At 34.7% G+C, this 23,616-nt stretch overlaps 1 pseudogene; it reads left to right on the plus strand.

Annotated features, from left to right (window-relative positions):
- The window catches only part of LOC100594328, a 63,224-nt pseudogene extending 39,958 nt beyond the window's left edge, over positions 1-23,266 (plus strand).
- Positions 23,267-23,616: the final 350 nt, after the last annotated feature.

The following is a 23,616-nucleotide window of genomic DNA, read 5'->3' on the forward strand; positions in this document are numbered from 1 at the left end:
TAAATCAGCACCTTCTCCATTTTCCAGCACTCTCTTCTGCCTTCTCTGCCTCGGCATACTGATGTATTATACAACAGTTACATAATTTCTCAGGAAATAGAGCCCAGAGCCAGATGCTCTCTGAATAATTAGCATTATTATCATTTTTGTTGCTATAAGCTTGAGTTGTTCTTTTTTTAAAAAAAAAAATCTCTTAGGGAATGATATTTTCAACCAAATGCATATCTGGTTTCAGTCATAACAGGATTTAAATCTTGACTTTCAGATTCCAAGTTGACATAACTTAAACAAATTTTTATGTTTTTACTGTTTCACACTCCACAAATCAGGTTCCAAAAGTATGTCAAGTATTTACCTTCAGCATCTAATGAACATGTTCTACTCTCCCCACTATCTCCATCATCTCACCTTTTGGTTTCTCTCTAAATGGAGATTCTTTCTAGCCCTTGATGTATGTGACTAAAAAGATATATTTTACACTATATTTTATATTTCATACATATTTTATATTTCATATAATTTCATAATGCAGTATTTGACAAAGTGTGCTTAGAGTATTTACTTATATGTAGTTAAAATACTTGAGGGCCGGGTGCGGTGGCTCACGCCTGTAATCCCAGCACTTTGGGAGGTCGAGGTGGGTGGATCACGAGGTCAGGAGATCGAGACCATCCTGGCTAAAACGGTGAAACCCCTTCTCTGCTAAAAATACAAAAAATTAGCCGGGCGTGGTAGCAGGCACCTGTAGTCCCAGAGGTTGAGGCAGGAGAATGGCGTGAACCCGGGAGGCGGAGCTTGCAGTGAGCCAAGATCGCGCCTCTGCACTCCAGCCTGGGCGACAGAGTGAGACTCCGTCTCAAAAAAAAAAAAAAAAAAAAAAAAAACTTGAAAAAGTTTTTGTGCTAGAGCTTTTCCAGGGCACAATGCCTATCATTATATTCACTTCAGATCATTACTTATTAAATGTCTTTGATAATGAAAATCCTGATCAGAATTTATTGACTGAGCCTATCTTTTTAAAATATACATTTTATTTTACAAGCCTTGACACTAATACTCTATTCTTCTATTATTATATGGTGATAGTAAGGTTCAAATTTTCTGAAGATTGAATCAGATATTCGGCCACTAAGTAGCTTGATTTAACCTCTATGTATGTAGATAAATAAACAAAATCTAAAGAATAAAGGGTCAATTTTATTAACTGTTATTTTAAGCTAAGAAGGAAAGAAAAGGAATGGAGGCTGGATAAAAGAAAAGAAGAAAGGGAGTAATAAAGGAAAAGAGGAAAGGAGGGAGGAAGAAATGCAACAAGGTATTGCTTATAAATTTTCCATATACTTTTGTATTAGTCTGTTCTCACACTGCTATAAAGAAATACCTGAGACTGGGTAATTTATAAAGAAAAGAGCTTTAATTGGCACGTGGTTCCACAGGCTGTACAAGAAGCATGACTAAGGAGGCCTCAAGAAACTCACAATCATGGTGGAAGGCAAAGGGGAAGCAGGCATGTCTTACATGGCTAGAGAAAGAGGAATTAAAAAGAAGGGGGAGGTGCTACACACTTCTAAACAACCAGATGTCATGAGAACTCACTCATTATCATGAGACCAGCAAGGGGGAAATCTGCTAGTCTCATGATAGCTGATTCAATCACCTCCTACCGGGCCTCTCCTCCAACACTGAGGATTACAATTAAACATGAGATTTGGGTGGGGACACAAATCCAAACCATTCAACTTTTAATAGTATATTTTCTGTTTAAAACTCTGTAAAAATACAAAATTCAAAAACGTATAGACTAGTGATCCATAATATCAAAGAACTTTCAAAGTTAGAGTCAATAAGGTATGCATATAAGCAGTCAATACTGAAAAGAGTATTTGTTGAAAAACCCAGATAAAATGGCCAGGACATCTTTAAAATCTATTTCTGTGGTTTTTTAAAAAAAATTATTTCAAGCCAAAATACACTACAAAGAAAGCACAAGTTCATGAAGGATAGAAATGAAGTGATCGTCTTTTTTGGAAAGATTTGTCAAGTTCCTTTTTTCACAGTGTTTGAGGCGACTCTGTGAGCACTGAAACCTGTGAAAATATGGTATATTGTACAACTGAAAACATTACAGATATCCTGAAAAATAACAAAAGTGAAATATAATGCCATTTCAGTCACAAAAAGTTAAATATAAAAATTTACAATAATGTAACTTATATGGATGGTTATAAACATATAATTCTAGACACATAGAGAAACAACTATAAAATACTGTAATTAAAACATCCATTAAAGCACATATGGACTTCAGAGTCTCATTGAAATTGCACTATTAAGTTTTAAAGGGTCTTAAAGCTGCCAGTTCAGCTGTTTAAATAATAGGAAGGCTTGTAACAGGAACATACTAGGTCAATGTACTAGAAAAGCCTATGTTTTATACCTCTTTAATGTTAGTCTTTCTGGGATATTTTTTACATATTTCATTAATAGCAGAACCTTTATGTATGTGTTATTTCAGCTACAGAAAGACATTCTAGAATGCATATAAATGTACTTTGTTTGGTAGACAGTATCAAGGGAAACATTAAATATCCTTAAGTCTGATTAGCGTGAAGTGTGCTTATGAAGGCCATTTTATCTCTCAACCAGAATTCCACAAGTGGTCATCATCCCACAATGTCAGTGTTAAGAAACTATTGAAAGTGGCAAGGTTGGCGTGTAGTGAATTTATAGAAAAAGTGAATTCTCAAGTACTCATGACCTACGCAGGGCCGTTGAAGAATAGAAAACTAGAAGATTTAGTTAGGTCATTCTACAATTAGTTCCTCTTGGACAATTCCTTCTCAAAACTATCTCAGAAGGCATGAAGTATTTCAACATTATCTATGGAGTTGCGGGGAGAAAAAAAGATATTGCATATGGCACAGAGTACAAAGTAAATATGAATCCAAACATTTATTTAACATTTCTTTTATACTGACTCCATTTGGCCTCCTGAGTATCCATGTTAATTCCAGTATTCATGTCTCCACTCTTATTACTCTTCTCTGCTGAAACATCAGTGTTTTCTCTGTTGTCCATTTCCTATCAATTTCTATCCGTTGTTCAAAGATTCAGCTGAAAGATGACTGCCCCCTCAACTACTCTGTTCAAAAGATTTTCCTAACCACTTCTTACTCCCTACCTTCTTTCTCCTTTCCTTTCTGCCCACTTTCTTCTTGTGTTGCACTGCTAGATTTAGAAGAGGTATTGTAAATTTGTTTTGTTCTTAGGGGTTATGCTCTTACTTTATAGACTTTCCCTTTGGCAACCCTTTAAAAATGTAAAATGTTGAGTCCAACCTTTAATCTATTGTTTAGCAGCAGTTTTCTCATACATCCATGTGAACACTCAGCACAGCATTAACCCTACTCTTTAAATAACGAGCCACTCCGAAATTGGAATCAAAATCTCATCTGTTAAAGTCTTTCTAAAATAAAGATGACGTCAAACACTTTTACAAATTATCTCATTTAAAAATGGCAACACTCTACTCCCCTCCATCCCCACTGGGCCCACATTAGGTGGAGAAACGATCATTTAGCCAGAAGCCAGACTATTCTTCTGTTCCTTTTCTCTACCACCTTTAAAACTTAATATTAACATGAACTGAAGAAAATAATGACCAATGTTCAAACATAGAAAAAGATGTGAAAATTGTCTCTACAACTCAAAGCGGTATTTAAGTATCAGGCGTTAGAATCTCTCATAAATGTGCACAAAACACTACCTTCAATTTTCCACATCATTAACTTTTTAAAACATAAACTAGAGCTACTAGAAACTTGTCCCTTAAACAAAGTCATTATCACCTTTTTAATATATTCTTACATGGGAGAAAAAAAGGGTTGAGAGAGATGGAAAGATTGGAATTATGCATAGCCTCCATCATCACATACATACTCTTTGACCATATTCTCTGAGTATCCCCTTCACCTAAATGAGGTCAATATCCTCAAGTTTTTTTTTCCCCTGTAGTTTTCAAAGCCACTGAGAATCAGGCTCTTACTCTGTGTCAGAGATTTGGTTAAATGCTTTGTATATATATATCAAAGAGGAAAAGACAAATTTTTCTTGGGAATCAAACTTTAAAATATTGTGGAAATGGTTTCAATAATCTGGGGGAAAGAAAAGAAAAAACCCAAGGCTGAATCCCCCAGTGTTGGAAGGATTTGGGAAACTGGCATTAGGGGAGGTACTAGAAGGTGAGACTGAGAAAGAAGAGGGAGGAGCCCAATTCTATTTGGGATCAATGAGAATGATAACTTGGTGACAAGTTTCTGGTAGAGGAATGGCTGAGGAACTTTTGAAAGTGGTATAACTCTAATATATTTATTGAAACAACTGCAAATCTTTGAAATTTAGTAAAAATTTGTCCCCCTCCAATACACACAGACACATACACACACACACTCTTATGATAGTGGTACCATGAAAAAGCATGTGGAAATCAAGACAGCACTAAGTTTATGATAATGTACTATGGAAAAGGAGCCTAGAGAGGGTGGGGACCAGTGAAAATCAGAAATGAAAGGGGCTTGGAACATGTGTGCATCACTAGGAAGCTTTAGAAACTGGATTGCAACCTGTTGTCTTGTGATTACAAGTGGTGAGATATTGGGGAAGTCTTTTATCCTTTCTAAGACTCATTCATCAGGAGTAGTTAAGAAAGATGATAATTTTTACCTTGAGAGATTCTTGTATAAATTAATATGAAATATATATATGGCAGCTGATGGGTTATATTGATATACTTAATGTATTCCTCTTCTTAAGTCTTTCTGTTCCCTATGAATTAAAGTAGAAATCCACCCATACCTTTTATACTACCTACCAGTAACAATAAGGAGTATTTCCAGTAATAAATGTTAAGGGCATTGCTGTAGAGAGCCAGGTGTCAATGTGGAATCAATAACCTTGTCTCCGTGCTGTACTCCTACCATGAGTAAGCTCTCCTTGGCTTATATTTGGCTGTGGATTTCACTTAAACCATGAGCTATGTATGACTACACATGCCAAGCCTTGTGACAGCACAAGAGGAAAATGATTAATATCTCTCCATATTCTTAGCAATACCTACAATTCTGCTTCCTAGCTTCTTTCAAGTTAAGACGTGGTGTAATAAAATAGTTTACATTAAGGTGATATAAAATTGTAATAGTCTAATGTGTAAACATCTATGAGGGTGATGAGTATATTAATAATAGTAAAAATAGGTAACATTTACTGAGCACTTCCTGTGTGCCAGTCACTAATATAAATACCGTTTATCTTTTATAGTATGTAACTTCATAGCAAGCACCTATTAACGGTAAAGTTACTGTTAATATCCCCACTTTGAAAGTAAAAGTAACAACCAAACTTAAATAGGTGAAAGAATTTAGACAATTAACTTGTCACAGTCAAATAGCAGGACGATTCAAAAATGATTTGCAATATTTAATAAATATTAAATCATTACTATTAATATCTGCTATTATTATTAATATTCCCCTTCAAATATTTTATTATCTCATAGTATTATGTAACAGGACAAATTAGATCATCATATTACTTTCTGACATAAAAAAGAGACTCTTGCCTTAATCTTTTGGAAATATTTTCTAAAAATCGAATCTTACCAATATCCCCATGACAATGTTTCTGAGCTCTAGTCCTGCATATCATGTCACTCTCTATTCAAAATCCCTCAAAATTTATAGATCTTATAGCTCAGAGAATGTAGTACACTTTTCTATAAGGTCAGATTGATTAGCTTCTCCAGCTTTATTTTGCAAATACGTTAAAGGTTCTTCTACTTTTGTGCTTCCGCTGCTGCATATAATCACCTTGCCAACCTCCACTCAACTCCAGGGCCAAATTAAGTATAACTTTCACAGCGAAGAGACCCTGTGCTCCAAACTAGGCTAAATCTACCTGTTAGAAGCTATCATTACATATTCTTCCAGCCTCTTCCATGCAACAATAGCACTAATTAAAACCAATTCCTACAATTGTTTACTCTTTTCCCATAGATGGAAAAATCCATAAGGGTAAGACTATGTCTATTCCATGTTGTTTTTCTTATTTTCACCACTTTATCCCATTTCCTGTCATACCATGCCCTATATTCAGTACTGTGTTGGTCAACTTGAGGTTCAACTTGACTGGATTAAGGACTATCTAGATAGCTAGTGAAGCATTGTTTTAAGGTGTGTCTGTGAGGACATTTCCAGAGGAGATTGGTGTGTGAGTCAAGGACTGAGCAGGGGAGATTCACCCTCAGTGTGGGAGAGCACTATCTAACCAGCTGGGGTGCAGCATAGAACAAAAAGGCAGAAGAAAGGTGAATTTCCTCCCTTTCTCTCCTGGAGCTGGGACACCCTCCTTTTCCTGACCTTGGACATCACAACTTTAGGCTCTCAGGCCTTTGGACTTCAAGACTCACAACAGCCATCCCCCATCTCAGGCATGCTGCCTTAGACTGAGTTACAGCATCTGCTGCCCTAGTTCTGAGGCTTTTGGATTTGGAATGAACCACGCTATCAGCATCCCCAACTCTGTCATGGGACTTCTTAGCCTCTGTAATCACATAAGCCAATTCTTCTAATAAATACCCTCTCATCTATCTGTCGTCTATATATTCTTTTGATTCTTTTTCTCTGGAGAACTCTGACTAATACAAGTACCAACCAGACGTGTTCTTATGCGCACACAGACATCAGACTCTAAACGTCCACAAATTGGCTCCTTAACCTCTCCCCAAATCTTCTTCAGAATATGCCTTCATCTACACCGTGATGATCTGTCTCCTTATTTATTCCGTCACCTAGGAAATCATTCTACACTGCCTCTTTCTCTGCCCCTGTTTATCCAGGGTCATCTAGTCACATGCATGCTGCTTCTTAAACTCTTCCTCCTCCCCATCTGCATGATTTTAGTTACAACATTCATTCTTTCTTGAAATGTTTTCAGAACTTGTCTGGTCTCTTTGCCTCCAATGTGCCCCTCAAAAATATTTTTTTTTCTAAAAACACAGCTGGTCAAGTTAATTTCCTGCTGAAAGTCCTTCAATGAACTATTAATATTTAAATGTCTTCAAAATATTGTCTCATACTTTTTCTGTTGTCCTCCCCCAGCACTCACATTCACTCCAATCTCTAATTCTGCTGCACGTTTCTAGTATCGTACCAATGTCTTGAATTTCATTGGCATTTTTTCTTCTTTTGTTTGGGTTACATTTCCCTCCTTTGGGAATGCAGGTAATGCCTATTAATCCTTAAGAATCACCTGTCTATTCCTTTAAGAAACTTTCTTTTACTCACTCATACCTCTTACTCCATTCTTCAGGGTTAGCCCTCCCACAGTGCCCCACAGTCAGATATATAATTTTAATATTGTATTTGTATTGTCAACTAATACAGAGGTGGAGACATCAGATTTGGTTAGAAAAATTTCAGAATACAAATTGGTTTAGAAAGAATACGATTTTCCATTGTTTGCCATTTTGTATGGCATTCAATATTTCATTCTCGTTCCAATTTCAATTTGAGAGAAAATCCAGACACCAAAAGAACCAACTGAGAGTTGTGGTTTTGTTTTGGTTCCATAATGAAACATTTGTAATAAAACCTTCCTAATGGTATGATGAAGCCTATGGGAACTGTAAAAACACACAGCTCCCAAAGTTATTTTTTTTCTTTTTTTTTTTTTCTGTAGCTCTAAATTGTGGAGTTTTGAGATAAAAGCTTTAAAACCTTCAAAAATGATTTGAGTTACTTCCTGCTATTTAGAACTGCAAAGACAATATTCCATCCTGAGTAACATTTTCCTGCATTAAGGGAACCTCAAAGGAATCTCCACAGAAGTAAGCTGTGGACTGTGAGTGACAACAAACCTGACCTCTCACTCCTTCACAGAAATCATGTGATGATTTCAAGGAACTGGTATCCTCTTCTTTTCTGTCTCACTCCTCGTGTTAGATAGAGATGGCGTTAGAGAGAGATACTTTCATCAACCTACATGATTTTCTATTTATCCTCTATAATTTTATGATGTATAAAGTTACATGTTTGAAATATGAAAGGAAGACATCTGACTTTTTTAGTTTAACCTGTCTTTCCAATGTCTTTATGAGCACTGTAATTTACTATTAAGCCTATTATTTTATTTTCTACATTAGAAGTGATTAAATAGGTTTGAATAGATATTAAATGTTTTTAAATGAAGAAAATTCATAGATATCATTACAAAGATTACACAGATATCATTTAAATTGGATATTTTATATATATATGCTGTGGACTATCTATGTATATGCAGAATTCAAAGGAAACTATTGATAAGATAGAAATCTATTGACAGAATAGATAAATTCTGATTTTAAAAGCCCCCTTGAAAATTAAAAAAAAAAACCTCCCTCTATCCTTATTAACTTGACTGAATTTCTTAATCTGTCTCTTTCCAGATTTCACAGTAAATAACAATATCTACTTTGGATTTCTATGTTGGTCAAATGAAATACAATATATAAAGTTCCCAGCATAAACCTAGCATGTGGAAGACTCTCAGTAAATATAAGTATTCTCTCTCAAAATGTTTGAAATCATAGTAGTTCTAAATATTTAACAATTGTTTTATATGTTCAGGCATTGTAACATAATATTTTAAATTGTCAGAAAAGAAAATGTAGCTCTTAAACTGAAGCCATATGCTTAGTTTGATCCAATATCTCAAAGGTCCAGAGCACATTTTTAGATTTAATCTACCCAGTACTTCGCATGACAAGTGGTAACAGTGGAAAATTGATGTCTCTTAAAAATATATAATAGATATGTTGTATTGAGCACAGAGTGTGAAAGTTGTGGTGTAGAGGAGAGAAAGAGGAAGGGTTCCAGTTTCCTAAATGGGGATTATCTCTTGTCGACTTTGAAATGTTAATATGTAATTTTACCCTGCACAACACAGTAATCCAATTTCCTAATCTGCACAGTGAAGATAACAGTATGTCATCTGTTTGCCTTTCTTAAGTAACCCAAAATAAGGGGTTTACAGGGATATTTTTGCTTTAAATTGTCTTATTGAGGTAAATTTGAAACAAATATTAAACTGAACATTCTTAAAGTTATAATCTAACACGTTATTACATAAATATATCCCTGAGAAACCATCACCACAATCAAGATAGTGAACATTTCCATCAATATCATCACCACCCGGGATTCTTAGTGGCCGTGGATAATCCCTCCTTCTTATCTTCTGCCCCCCCAAGTCTCCTGAGCAACCACAAATCTGCTTTATGTCAGTATAGATTATGTTGCATTTTCTGAAGTTTTATATAAATGGAATCACACAGTATGTACTCTTTGTTATCTGTATTCATTCACTCAGTTTAATCATTTTGAGACCAATTTATGTAATTGCATTCATCTATAGTTCATTATCGTTTAGTGCTGAGCAGTATTCTATTGCATGAATATTCCAAAATTTGTTTATCATTTCACCTATTGAAAAATATCTAGATTGTACTGAGTTTCTGGATATTACAAACAAAGCTTCTGCAAACATTCTTGAACAAACGTTCAGGTGGGTACGTGCTTTGACATCTTGACAAACATCTGGGTATGGAACGGCTACATCATGTGGCAGGTGTATGGGTAAATATTTTTAGGAAATGAACATACTGCTTCCAAAGTGGTTGCATAATTTTACATTCTCATCAGCAGTATGAGAATTCCAGTTACTCCAAATCATTGCCCGCAGTTGGTAGGATCAGTCTTTTTCATTTTAAACAATCTAATAGGGATGTAGTAGTATCGCACTGTGGTTGTATATTTTTAATTTAACTTTTTACTTTGAAATAACTACAAATTCACATGCAGCTATAATAAAGAGAGATCCCATGTGCCCTTTGCCCATTTTTCCTCAATGGTAACATCTTGAAAAATGATAGAATAATATCACAACCAGAATAGTGACATCGATACAGTCAAGATGAAAAACAATTCTATCACCACAAGGGTCTCTTCCGTTACCTTTTTCAAGTCACATCTACTGGCAATCTGTTGTTTTCTGTGTGCTTCTTTCATTTCTTGTTCTTCTGTTTCTTTTTTCTTAGACTCATGTGGGAAGCCTGAACATTTTCTAGGATTATATCTTGTTGTATTTATAGTACCTCGTTGTGCCATTTTATAGGTAGTTTGTTTTAGTGGTTGCTTTAGGTATTACAATATACAAACATAATTTGTTGTACTCTATTATTTATCAATGTTTTAGCATTTTGAGTGAGTGAAGTATAGAAATCTTAGTCCCATTTGTGTTTCTTTACCCTCTCCACTTTTGAAAAAAAGAGTTGTCTTAAGTATTTCTTCCACATACATAGGGCATCACATCAAATGGTATTGTAATTTTTGCTTCAACCATCAATTATGATTTAAGAAACTCATGAAAAGGAAGATCATCTATTATTTAGTTTATTTTTATGAATTTTCATATTCTTTTTCCATTTTAGAAGTTTCGAGCTTTCTTCTGTTTCTGTTTGTTTTCTGCTTAGAGAACTTCCTTTAGCCACTTCTTATGGATAAATTTGCTGGCAAAGGATTCTGTTAATTTTTCTTTGTCTGAGAATGTATTTATTTCTCATTAATTCTGAGCGATATTTTTGCTGGATATAAAATGTGTCGTTGTTCACTTCTCTCAGTATTTAATAAAATATGTTATTTGCTTTTGGTCTTCATGATTTCGAATGAGAAATATGCTGTAATTCAAATCAATGTTAGTACATAATTACTGTGTTGTTTCTCTATGGCTGCTTTCAATATGTTTTTTTTGCTCTTAGTTTTCAGGAATTTAATTATGACGTGTATTTACATGGATGTGTTTGTTTATCCTATTTGGAATTGGCTCAGCTTTTTGAAACTGCAGGTTTATGCCTCTCTGCAAATTAGGGAAGTTTTCAGCCATTATTGCTTAAAATACTTTTCAAATACTTCAAGCACTCTTCTCTCCTTTTGTGACTGCAGTGATATCAATTTAGCCATTTGGGATTGTCCAACAGATCATTTTAAGTACTTTTTTTTGGTTTGTTTTCCACATTGGGTAAATTATCTTCATCTGTTCTCCAGTTCATTGGTTTTTATGTCCTTTCATGTCCATTTTAATATTGAGCCCATTCTGTAATTTTTTTCAGTTATTAGATCTTTTAGTTCTATAATTTCCATCTACTTCTAACTCCTATTTATTTGCAGATTTTTAATTTTTTCACTTGTATAAAAAGAATTTGTAATTGCTTATTGAAGCTGTTTCAGTATCTTGTCAGATAATATCAACATATGATTCATCTCGATGTTGGCATCCGTTGATTACATATTCTCACACTATGTTTTTTTGGTTCTTAGAAGTAGAAGTGATTTTTAAATTGCACTCTGAACCTATATGATATTATAACATGATACTTCTTAGTTTTGATAACTGCACTATAGTTATGTAAGATGTTAATTAGTGCAACCTAGGTAAAGGGAATATGGAAACTCTATACTATGTTTACAACTCTTTTTTAAGTCTGAATTCATCTCAAAGTAAAAGTTAACCTTAAAAAATTGCACATTCTTATTATCGGTGTCAATGACTTAAAATTCTGAGTCATTTTCATTTTTAATTTCACTCTTGCCCAATCAGCCACCAAAGCTTGTCCTTTCTAACTCTTCACTGTTTTTTGTCTTTTGCAGTACAGTCTTTGCTCAAGTTCTGATTAATTCTATAGTATTTTGAATAATTTCAATGGCCTCTATGTTAGGCTTCCTATTTCTATGCCCGAGAAGGTACAACTAACTCTCGTGGATCCATCGGTGATTTTGCCAGAACTAACTAGCCTCATCATTTAATAGCCATTTAACTTTTGTGGACCACATATCCTCAACCGTAAAATGGGAATAATGGAAGGTGAACCATTTACTTCTCAGAGTGGAAGTGAGACACAAATTTCTGTGTGCATATGCGCATATATATATGCGCATATGCACACACACACATATCTTGGAGTCTGCAAAGCACTTGCATTTTAAAATGACAGCGCATCATTATTTTTTAGACATAGGCAATCATACACAATTGCTTCCAGGAAGATTATTTTACTCATGTGTTTTGGATTTACAGACTTCCTGTGATCTGTTTACATAAAAATAGCCTCCAGTGGTGACAATGACACCCAAAGCCCAATGACACTCCCCAAGCTAAGTCCATTTTAGGGTTTGCAGTGAACTTTTATTGCTACTTTGTACAATTTCTGCCATGTAATATGGCCATACAGGGCAAAAGCTGTTAATTTTCATTTTGTTGCCTTCACTAACTTCTTAAAGCCCCAGAGCTCTAGAGCTGCCTACAAATTAACCCCAAGTAAAATAAGTTACCCTTAAACGATCAAATTGCCTTCCTGGATACAAGTAATAACATCCATTGATTAATGCACCTGTGAGTACATGGGTAAAGCTAAAGTAATAAATGTTTCAAAAAGAAATAAATTTTTTGCAGTTCAATTGTAGAAAACAATAGAATATGACATTAAAATTATTCATTACCTTTAAAAACTATCATCACTTATATAATTTTGTCACGTTTTGATATTGTTTATGAGAATGAATACAAACATTAGCATGATTTACAAGCCTTTTAAAATTAACAGTATTTTTGCAGATGACTTTTGCTTTACAAGTCACTGACTCAACTCAAAGTGCCCGGATCCCCAACTCCTCCCTTTTTATGGCTTCATATGGAATAAATCATCCAAAATTTCTAAATGATAAATAAAAATGAAATATCCTTAAATTTTATATTATGGACTGAGCATATTTTTTAAAATTTAGCATATATATGAGGAAAGGATTTTTTAAAAAACAAAATAAAACAACAAAAAATAAGACTTGGCCAGGCGCAGTAGCTCACACCTGTAACCCCAGCACTTTGGGAGGCCAAGGCAGGCGGATCACGAGGTCAAGAGATCGAGACCATCCTGGCCAACATGGTGAAACCCCGTCTCTACTAAAAGTACAAAATTAGCTGGGTGTGGTGGCATGCACCTGTAGTCCCAGCTACTCAGGAGGCTAAGGCAGGAGAATCCCCTGAATCTGGGAGGTGGAGGTTGCAGTGAGCCAAGATCGTGCCACTGCACTCCAGCCAGGTGACACAGCGAGATTCTGTCAAAAAAAAAAAAAAAAAGCAAGAATTGTATTTTGGAACAATTTTCCAGTTTGCAATAAAAGTAACATCAGATGACACCACATATCAGCTGAGTAAAAGGATGAAGGTTAATGAATAATTCAGAATTACCACCAGATCCTCAACATCATAATGGTTTCGTACTGCTTGGTTATGTCTTGCTGGACTCATTTAACTGGCGTAGTCTACATTTCCACACAGCTTTATTCAGTGAAGAAAATCTATACTGAGGCCCTAAGCCTTAACAAATTGCTAAGGGATGAGTCTCAGGATTAGTGGGGATCTCTGCATATGTATATTCAGAACCGAACCTGATAAATAAGGAAGGTAAGGCAGACATGTAAGTGTAATGAAGGGTTCCTGTTTGCATCTCAGGTAGTTTACCCGTTCACTGTGATGTTAAATAAAAACCTTGGCTTCAAATATTGACAGATGAAGAGTTATTATCCAGTAAGGGCTGTGTGTTATACAAGCAATTTCGTTTTAGTTCTGGGGGCATTTGGCATAAGAACCCTTCACTATTATCTGCAGCTTGAGGATGCACAGCTGGAATGGCAATGGATTTCTTATTTGTAAAACATCCACAAATTTCACCACAGGCCTTCTACCAACATGGAAGTATCTGTGAATCAAACTGTTCCCCAGCTGTTCATCCACTCCTGGCAGGTTATTGCACTATAAAGCCCCTGTTAGTACTGCTGGTTACACTACACCCCTGATGGGTCCATACAAAATCATTCCTCTTATACTACAGTTTAATGCATGAATCCCCCCAAAGATAAATCCCTTAGGATTCTTTAAAAAACAACAACAACAACAACAACAACAAAAACTCATGTCTTTTTGGAGGTTTTGGGGGCAACTCTCCACATTTCTATTTGACCCCTTTTTAGTTTCCTAGGTTTTTGCAAAAGTTTCTCCCTTCCAGGCAGATACACCCTTGGTGCTTTCCCACACAAAGAATAGAGAAAATTTCTGTGAACACAGAACTGAAATGCTAAGTAGAGTAAAAACAAATGCCAGAACGAAGTTGTTTCAGGCCTTATCTTCAAAAGCACAATTGCTTCAGGACCCCTTAACAAATAGTTTTTCTTATTAAGGCTCTGGAAATTTTAATTTCTTTAACAGTGACACACATATTTTAGGTTTTAATTAAAAGCTTTGAGTTATAAGAATTTCTATCATTGTACCACCGTACTTTTATTTAAAAACAAATTGCATTTATAAATCACTTGGTAAAGGGTATAAATCACTTGGTAAAGCTTTACTTCAGGAAATGGGAAAAGAGTAGCTTTTCATATTAAAAGTAAAACAATAACATATAACGTTTAAATTTGCAAGAAACATTTATTTTAACTTAAATACCAACTAATAATTATGGTGAATGAATAATTATAAGGCTTGGTGTTCAACAAAGTTGGAAGTTTTGCAAATGTTAATGGAAAACATACAAGGATTTGTTGTTTTAAAATTTAGGTATCATCAATGATTATATTTTGTTTAATTGCTCCAAAATTTCATTAAGATCATGCTAACTGCTGTAATTCATGAACTCTCTTAGCATTAGCATGCTATTTCTTCCACACCACCAAATCTAGAATTTCTTAATGTCAAATTGTGTGTTGTTTCCAGTACCTAATACCTGTTTTTCTCTGGATTTATGTTTATTTGAATCTAAAGAATATAGGCTTAGTTCAATAAGAGTACAGTCACATAAGTATAATTTGTAATAGCTTAAATATAATATTACATCAATCATTAACAAAACAGTATCAATAGAGTTTCACTTATGTGTGGGTTTTTCATTTTCATTTAGATTTTCATGTTTTTTGAAATTTCAGATATCTCATCTTCAGATCTTAGATATTAGATTTGTTTGTATTCATAAATAAACATAAATATAGTGTCCTTTTGAAAATAAAATTTCTAGTATATAGGCCACTTTCAAATAGAAAATGATATGTTTGACTCTGTATTTGAAGAAAGAGAATATGTCAAATACCCCCTGCCTACTCACATTAAAAGAAATACATTACCAATTTGCCAGTAGTAGAGTAATTGGTAATATGTATTATATATGCAGGTGGCCAGGGCTAGCAAACTAAGTTGTTCTGCAGGCTGAGTTCATCTGGTCTGTGGCCTGGTCACCCACACTAAGCAATATTTCTCCAAAGAAGTAACCATTCTTTTTCTCACTTACTATCCCTCTCCATATTATTGCTTTACTCACCTCCTTCAAAAACCCAGTCACCATTGATACACTTACTGGGCGGTGTCATCAACCCACCTACTTATAATCACAGGTAACTTCTCCATAATTCGTGACAATTTTGCCACATTGGTAAAGCTCATGACTGACACATGGTCTCATATTAGGTCTTCTGTCTGTCTAGAATGTTTTTTCCTATATAGTATTTTTTTTATGGTCATGATCACTTCTTGTCATGTTAAACTACCAGTAAAGCCTTTCCTAACTATCCAGTATATTAGTCATACACCATCATTTTCTGTAGAAAGTAGGATTCCCATTTGTCTGAAATGTTCATCGAAGAGTAGCTTAAATGAGTTATAATTTTATTTTTCTCACACCTAAGAGATATGTAGGCAATTGGTAAAGTTAACTCAAGGTCCTTGTCCTGTCTTTTTCACATAATCACAGTGTGGCCACCCAGCATCAGACGTCACTTCCACATTCTAGTCAGGAGGAAGTAAACAGCAAAGAAGGGGATATACCTGTGAAAGGAATGAAACTCTCCCAGAAATTTCAAGTCTTCACACATTTTATTGTTCAGAACTGCATCACATTGCCAAAAAGAACACTTAAAAATAGTTTTTTTGCAACATTGAACAATAGCGATATTCTATTAGCAATAAAAGATGGATAATGAATAGGCATCCAGCAGCATTTGTCAAATTTTCATAAACATCTTTTTTTGTATTTGCTGACCTTATCTTGTTATTTTGTTTATATGTTTATTTATTTAGTGTCCTCTTACTAAAAGGTGAGCTCTAGAAGATAAGAAGCCCTATCTCTCTTGTTTGTTTCTACACCCCTAGAATCTAGAAAACTCTCTGGCACGTAGTGTATGCTTCGTAAATATTTTCATAGTAAAGGAATATTGGGTTAATCGAAGTTTAAATAGCAACTTTGCCGTATGTATTCCAAACTTATTAAACAAATATTTTCTGTCTTAAATTGTCACAGAAAATGTCTTCACTATTTTCAAGTAATTGTATAATGATTATTTATTATTCTAAAGAATGTTGCATAGAATCAGGGATTACAAATATTTAATCAGTCGTTACCTTGTTTTGATTTGAAAGAATGCTAATATTCAAAGTGGAACATATTATTTTCCATAAAGCTAATTTCTCTACACGCTTCTATTCCCTCTTTCAACCTCCTCTACAAACAACAGAAATATAGCAAGCAACATTTTTTGAACAAATACCATATGCTAAAAACTCAGCCAGATATCACATATATAAATATTTTGAAGACTAAGAAAGTCATTAGTTTAATCAGGCTCTATAATGTTATAAATGAATGAAGCATTATTATTGTTGGCTTTATAAAGTCTCATAATTTAATATCTAAATTATTTTATAAATGGAAGTCTATTTAAATTAAGAGGACTAGGCTACTTATTTTATTTTGTTTTGATTCAGAAAGTACATGTGCAGGTTTTTTATGTTAATACATTGAGTAATGCTGAGGTTTGGGCTTCCCATGGACCCATTAACCAAATAATAAACACAGTACCCAATAAGTAGTTTTTCAACCTTTACCCCCTACCACTGTATCCCCTTTTGGGATTCCCAGTGTCTATTATTTCCATCTCTATGTCTATGTGTACCCATTGTTTAGCTTTCACTTGTAAAGTGAGAACCTGCAGTATTTCATTTTCTGTTTCTGACTTATTTCATTTAGGATGATGGTCTCAAACTCCATATATGTTGCTGCAAAAGACAGAATTTCATTCATTTTTATGCCTGCATAGTATTCCATGGTATACATATACTGCATTTCTTTTTCCAATCAACCACTAATAGACCCTTAGGTTGATTCCATGATTTTGCTATTGTGAACTGTGTTGTGATAAACATACAAATGCAGGTGTCTCTTTGATGAAACAATTTCTTTTCTTTTGGATAGATATTGAATAGTGGGATTGCTGGGTTGAATGGTAGTTCTGTATTTATTTCTCTGTGAAATCTCCATACTGTTTTCTATAAAGGTTGAACTACTTTACATTCCTACCAACAGTGTATAAAATCTTCCCTTTTCTCCACATCCTTGCCAATATCTGTTATTTTTTGACTTTTTAATAATAGCCAATCTGACTGGTCTGAAATAGAATCTCATTGTGATTTTAATCTGCATTTCTCTGATGCTTAGTTATGTTGAGCACTTTTTAATATTTGTTGTCCTCTTGTATGTCTTATTTTGAGAAGTGTCTCTTTGCCCACTTCTTAATTGGGTTATTTGTTTGGTTTTTGTTGATTTGTTTAAGTCCCTCATAGATTCTGGATATTAGTCTTTGTCAGATGCACAGTTTGCATTTTTTTCTCCCATTCTGTAGGTTGTCTGTTTACTCTGTTGACTATTTTTTTATGTGCAAAAGTTTAGTTTAATTAGGTCTCATTTGTCCATTTTTATTGTTGCATTTGCCTTTAGCCTTAGTCATAAATTCTTTGCCTAGGCAAATATCTAGAAGAGTTCTTATTAGATTTTCTTCTAGGAATTGCATAGTTTCATATCTTATATTTATGTCTTCAGTGTATCTTGAGTTAATATTTGTATATGGTGAGAGGTAGGGGTCCAGTTTGACTTCATATTAGCTAGCCAGCTTTCCCAATGTCATTTATTGAATAGGGTACCCATTTCCCATTGTTTACTTTTGTAAACTTTGCCAACAATCGGTTGGTTATAGGTGTGTGGCTTTATGTCTGAGTTCTCTATTCTGTTCCATTGATCTATGTGTCTTCTTTTGTACCAATATCATGCTGTTTTTGTTACTATAGCCTTGTCATATAGTTTGAAGTCAAGTAATGTGATGCCTCTGGCTTCATTCTTTTTGCTTAGGATTGCTTTGCTACTTAGGCTTTCCTTTGGTTTCATACGAATTTTAGAATTGTTTTTATAATTGTGTGAAAATGACATTGGTAATTTGATAGGAATTGCATTGTATCTGTACATTGTTTTTGGCTCTATACTCATTTTAACAATATTACTTCTTCCAATCCATGAACATGGGATATTTTTCTATTTGTTTGTGCCATCTACAATTTATTTGACCAGAGTTTTGTTGTTCTCCTTGTAATGGTTTTCACTTCCTTGGTAAAATGTATTCCTAGGTATTTTATGTTTTGTGTGTGTGGTTATTGCAAATAGGGTTGAGTTCTTGATTTGGTTTTTACCTTAAGTATTGTTGGTATACAGAAAGGCACCTGATTTTCATGCATTAATTTTGTATCCTGAAACTTTACTAAAGTCATTTGTCAGGTCGAGGAGTCTTTTGAAGAAAACTTTAGGGTCTTTTAGATATAAGATCATGTTGTCAGCAAACAGAGACACTTTTATTTCCTCTTTTTCAATTTGGGTGTCTTTTATTTCTTTTCATTATCAGATTTTTTCTGGCTAAGACTTCCAGTACTATGGTTAAATAGGAGTGGTGAGAGTAGACATCCTTAGCTTGCTCGAGTTCTGAGGAATGCTTTCAATGTTTCACCACTCAGTTTGATGTTGGCTGCAAGTTTGTCTTACGGTATGTTCCTACAATGCCTAGTTACTTGAGAGTTCTTATTATGAAGGGCTACTGGATTTTATTGAATATTTTTCCTGCATCCATTGAGATGATATGATTTTAGTTTTTAATTTTGTTTATATGGTGAATCACATTTATTGACTTGCAGATGTTGAACCATTCCTGTATTTCTGGGAAGAAACCTACTTGATCATGACGAATTGTCTTTTTTTCTGTGCTCTTGGATTCAGTTTGCTAGTATTTTCTTGAGGATATTTGTGTCTATATTCCTCAGGGATATTAACCTGTAGTTTTCTTTTTTTGTTGTATACTTGCCAAATTTTGGTAACAGGGTGGTACTAGTTTTGTAGAGTGAGTTAGAAAGGAATCCCTACTCCCTGATTTCCTGGAATACTTTCAGTAAGATTGGTACCAGCTCTTCTTTACATGTCTGATAGAATTCAGCACAGAATCCATCTGATCCTCAACTTTTTTTGGTTGGTAGATTTTTCATTATTGATTTGATTTTATAAATCATTATTGGTTGCACAAGACTTCAATTTCTTCCTGATTCAATCTTGGGAGTTATGTTTTCATTTATTTATAAATTTCCTCTAGGTTTTCTAGTTTGTATACATAGAGGTGTTCATAGCAGTCTCTGAGAATCTTTTATGTTTTTGCAATATCAATTGCCATGACACATTTGTCATTTCTGTTGTACTTATTTGATTATTTCTCTTTTTTCCTTGGATTATCTAACTAGCATTCTATTTATTTTGTTTAACCTTTCAAAGAACCAACCTTTTTGTTTTGTTGAGCCTTCATTGATAGTTTTATAATTTTTAAAATCAATTTAATTTAATTCCACTCTGATCTTTTTTATTTCTTTTCTTCCGCTGGCTTAGTATTTTGTTTACTCTTGTTTTTCTAGTTCCTTGAGGTGAGGCATTAGTTTATTAATTTAAGATATTTCTATCTTTTTGTTCAGGCATTTGGCACTATGAACTATCCTCTTAACAATGCTTTTGCTGTGTGCCACAGGATTTTATATGTTGTGTTTCTATGTTCATTTGAAATAATTTTTTGACTTCTACCTTAATTTCTTTAATTCCCTCAAAGTAATTCAGGAGCAAGTTGTTTAGTTTCCATGTACTTGTGTGATTTTGATTTAATCTTCTTGTTGAAGTGAACCCTATGTCATCATATAACATCCTTCTGTATGTGTGTGTGTGTGTGTGTGTGTGTGTGTGTGTGTGTGTGTTGTTCTGTTTATTGTTGTGGGTTTAAAGTCTGTTTTATCTATTACAAGAATGGCAACCTCTGCCCTTTTTTGTTTTTCATTTGTGTGATCTATCTTTCTCCACCCCTTTACTTTGAACCTCTGGGTGTCAGTACACATTAGGTGCATCTCCTGAAGGCAGCAAATGGTTTGGTCTCATTTTTTAAATTTAGTTTGCCAATCTGTATAAGTGGAGAATTTAGGTCAGTTATGCTCAAAATTAATATTTGTATGTTATATGTAAGGCTTTCTTTGTGTCATCATGTTTTTAGCTAGTTACTTTTTAGTGTAACTTATTTAATTGCTTTGTAGGATTGGTAAATTTGTACTTATATGTTCTTTTATGGTAGCAAGTATTATCCCTTTGTTTTCATGTTCAGAACTCCTTTGAACATTTGTTGTAGGTTCAGTCTAGTGGTGACAAATTTTCTAGCATCTATCCTCTAGCTTGTCTGGGAAAGGCTGTTTCTCCTTCATTTATAAAACTCAGTTTAGCAGCATATAAACTGGTTTGTAAGGTTTCTGCTGAGAAGTCTGCTGTTAGTCTGATGGAATTTCCTTTATAGGAGATTTGACCTTCCGTAGCTGTCTTAAAGATCTTTTCTTTAGCATTGACCTTGGATAGCTTGATGACTATGAATATGCTTTGGTGATGTTCATCTTGTGTAGTATCTAGCAGGTGTTCTCTAAATTTCCTGTATCCAGATTTTTACCTTTGTAACCATGTTAAAAAAATACAAAATTATTCTCTCAAATATGTTTTCCAAGTTTTTGTTTTGTTTTCTTTTTGTTTTTTGTTTTTTGCTTCTTTCTCAAGAATGCCTATAAGTCATAGATTTGGTTGCTTTATATAATCCCATATTTCTCAAAGGCTTTGTTCTCTCAAAAAACTTTTTTTTCCTCTGACTGTTAATTTGAAAGACCAGTTTCCAAGCTCTGAATTTTTTTCTTCTGATTGGTCTAGTCTATTTTTAAAACTTTCTATTGTGTTTTGCAATTCTTTTAGTGATTTTTTAAATTCCACACTTCTATTTTTTTTATATATATATATATCCATACATATTTATAGCCATTTTATATATATATGGATATATATATGTATATATCTATACATATCTAAAAATTGCTATATAATACATAGCCATCTCATCTCTCATATCTTGAATAATTTTTCTGGTTTTCTTGTATTGGTTTTCAACTTCCTCTTGTATCTCATTGACTTTCCTTGCAACCCATATTTTGAATTCTTTGTCTGTTATTTCAGAATTTTCATTCCTGTTAGCATCTATTGCTAGAGAGCTACTGTGATCCTTTGAAGGTGTCAAAACACTCTTTTTGTACTGCAGGAGATCTTGCACTGATTCCTTCTCATGTGAAAGAGCTGTTGCTTCTTATTTTTGAATTTGCTGTCATTTGTAGGAGACTTTTAAATGCTTCATTCTTTTTTTCCTTGAGGGTATGACTGGTGTATGTTGCATATGATCGTTTGGCTTCATTTCTGGTTGCTTTCAGAGGGCCAAGGCTCTGTATGAGTTCCTTCATTGTGGATAGAATTTGTGTGGTGGCTTTCTCAAATGTTGCTTATTGTTCAAGTACTTTTAGAAAGATGCTGTGTTAAACAAGTGTAACTGGGGATGTTAGTAGCACTTTTATAATATAATCACCTATAGGTAGAATAAGAAAGTTTCTGGATTTCTGGCACCTAAGTTTTAAAATAAATTTGATTTTAATTAAATTTATATATTTGTTTCTTTGTTGTCTGCTTAGAAGACCAGGCAAATCATTGTAAGTCTGTGTTTTCCACTCACTTACCCACTTATCTGTAAGAATTACCTAGACAGGAACGCTATCCGTTCACGTGTTCAGTCCTCCTTGGCTGACTTGCCGCCCTCGCCGCCGTACCGTGGGCATCCCGAGGCAGGTGGTCAACTTCGGGCCTGGTCCCGCCAAGCTGCCTCACTCAGTGTTAGAGATTAAAAAAAGGAATTATTAGACTACAAAGGAGTTGGCATTAGTGTTCTTGAAATGAGTCACAGGCCGTCAGATGTTGCCAAGATTATTAACAATACAGAGAATCTTGTGTGGGAATTCCTAGCCGTTCCAGACAACTATAAGGTGATTTTTGTGCAAGGAAGTGGGTCCGGCCAGTTCGGTGCTGTCCCCTTAAACCTGATTGGCTTGAAAGCAGAAAGACGTGCGGACTATGTGGTGATAGGAGCTTGGTCAGCTAAGGCCGCAGAAGCAGCCAAGAAGTTTGGGACTATAAATATCATTCACCCTAAACTTAGGAGTTACACAAAAATTCCAGATCCAAGCACCTGGAACCTCAACCCGGATGCCTCCTACGTGTATCACTGCACAAATGAGATGGTATATGGTGTGGAGTTTGACGTTACACCCGATGTCAAGGGAGCAGTACTGGTTTGTGACATGTCCTCAAACTTCCTGTCCAAGCCAGTGGATGTCCAAGTTTGGTGTGATTTTTGCTGGTGCCCAGACGAATGTTGGCTTTGCTGGGATCACCGTGGTGCTTGTCTGTGATGACCTGCTGGGGTTTGCCCTCTGAGAGTGCCCCTCGGTCCTAGAATACCAGGTACAGGCTGGAAACAGCTCCTTGTACAACACCCCTCCATGTTTCAGCATCTAAATCATGGGCTTGGTCCTGGAGTGGATTAAAAACAATGGAGGTGCCGTGGCCATGGAGAAGCTTAGCTCCATCAAATCTCAAATGATTTATGAGATTATTGATAATTCTCAAGGATTCTACATATGTCCAGTGGAGCCCCAAAATAGAAGCAAGATTAATATTCCATTCTGCATTGGCAATGCCAAAGGAGATGATGCTTTAGAAAAAAGACTTTTTGATAAAGCTCTTGAACTTAATATGTTGCCCTTGAAAGGGTGTAGGTCTGTGGGAGGCATCCGGGCCTCTCTGTATAATGCTGTCACTATTGAAGATGTTCAGAAGCTGGCTGCCTTCATGAAAAATTTTTTGGAGATGCATCAGCTATGAACACATCCTAACCAGGATATACTCTGTTTTTGAACAACATACAAAGTTTGAAGTAACTTGCGTATGGCTACAAAAAGTTAACAAACACAGTATTTTCCTCAAATGAACATGTTTATTGTAGATTCTTCTTTTTTGAAAGAACAACAGCAAAACATCTATAGCTCTGTGATGCTGGTGGGACCTAATGTTCACCTTAATTCTGGCTTGAACTGGAAGCATTTTAAGAAATCTAGTTGCTTTTCTAACAAATTCCCGCTTGTTTTGCCTTTGCTGCTACTTTTTCTAGTTAGATTTCCAACTTGCCTGTGGACTTAATAATGCAAGTTGCAATTAATTATTTCTGGAGTCAT

The sequence above is a fragment of the Nomascus leucogenys genome, chromosome 12 (assembly GCF_006542625.1).
Source record: "Nomascus leucogenys isolate Asia chromosome 12, Asia_NLE_v1, whole genome shotgun sequence".
Lineage (NCBI taxonomy): Eukaryota > Metazoa > Chordata > Mammalia > Primates > Hylobatidae > Nomascus > Nomascus leucogenys.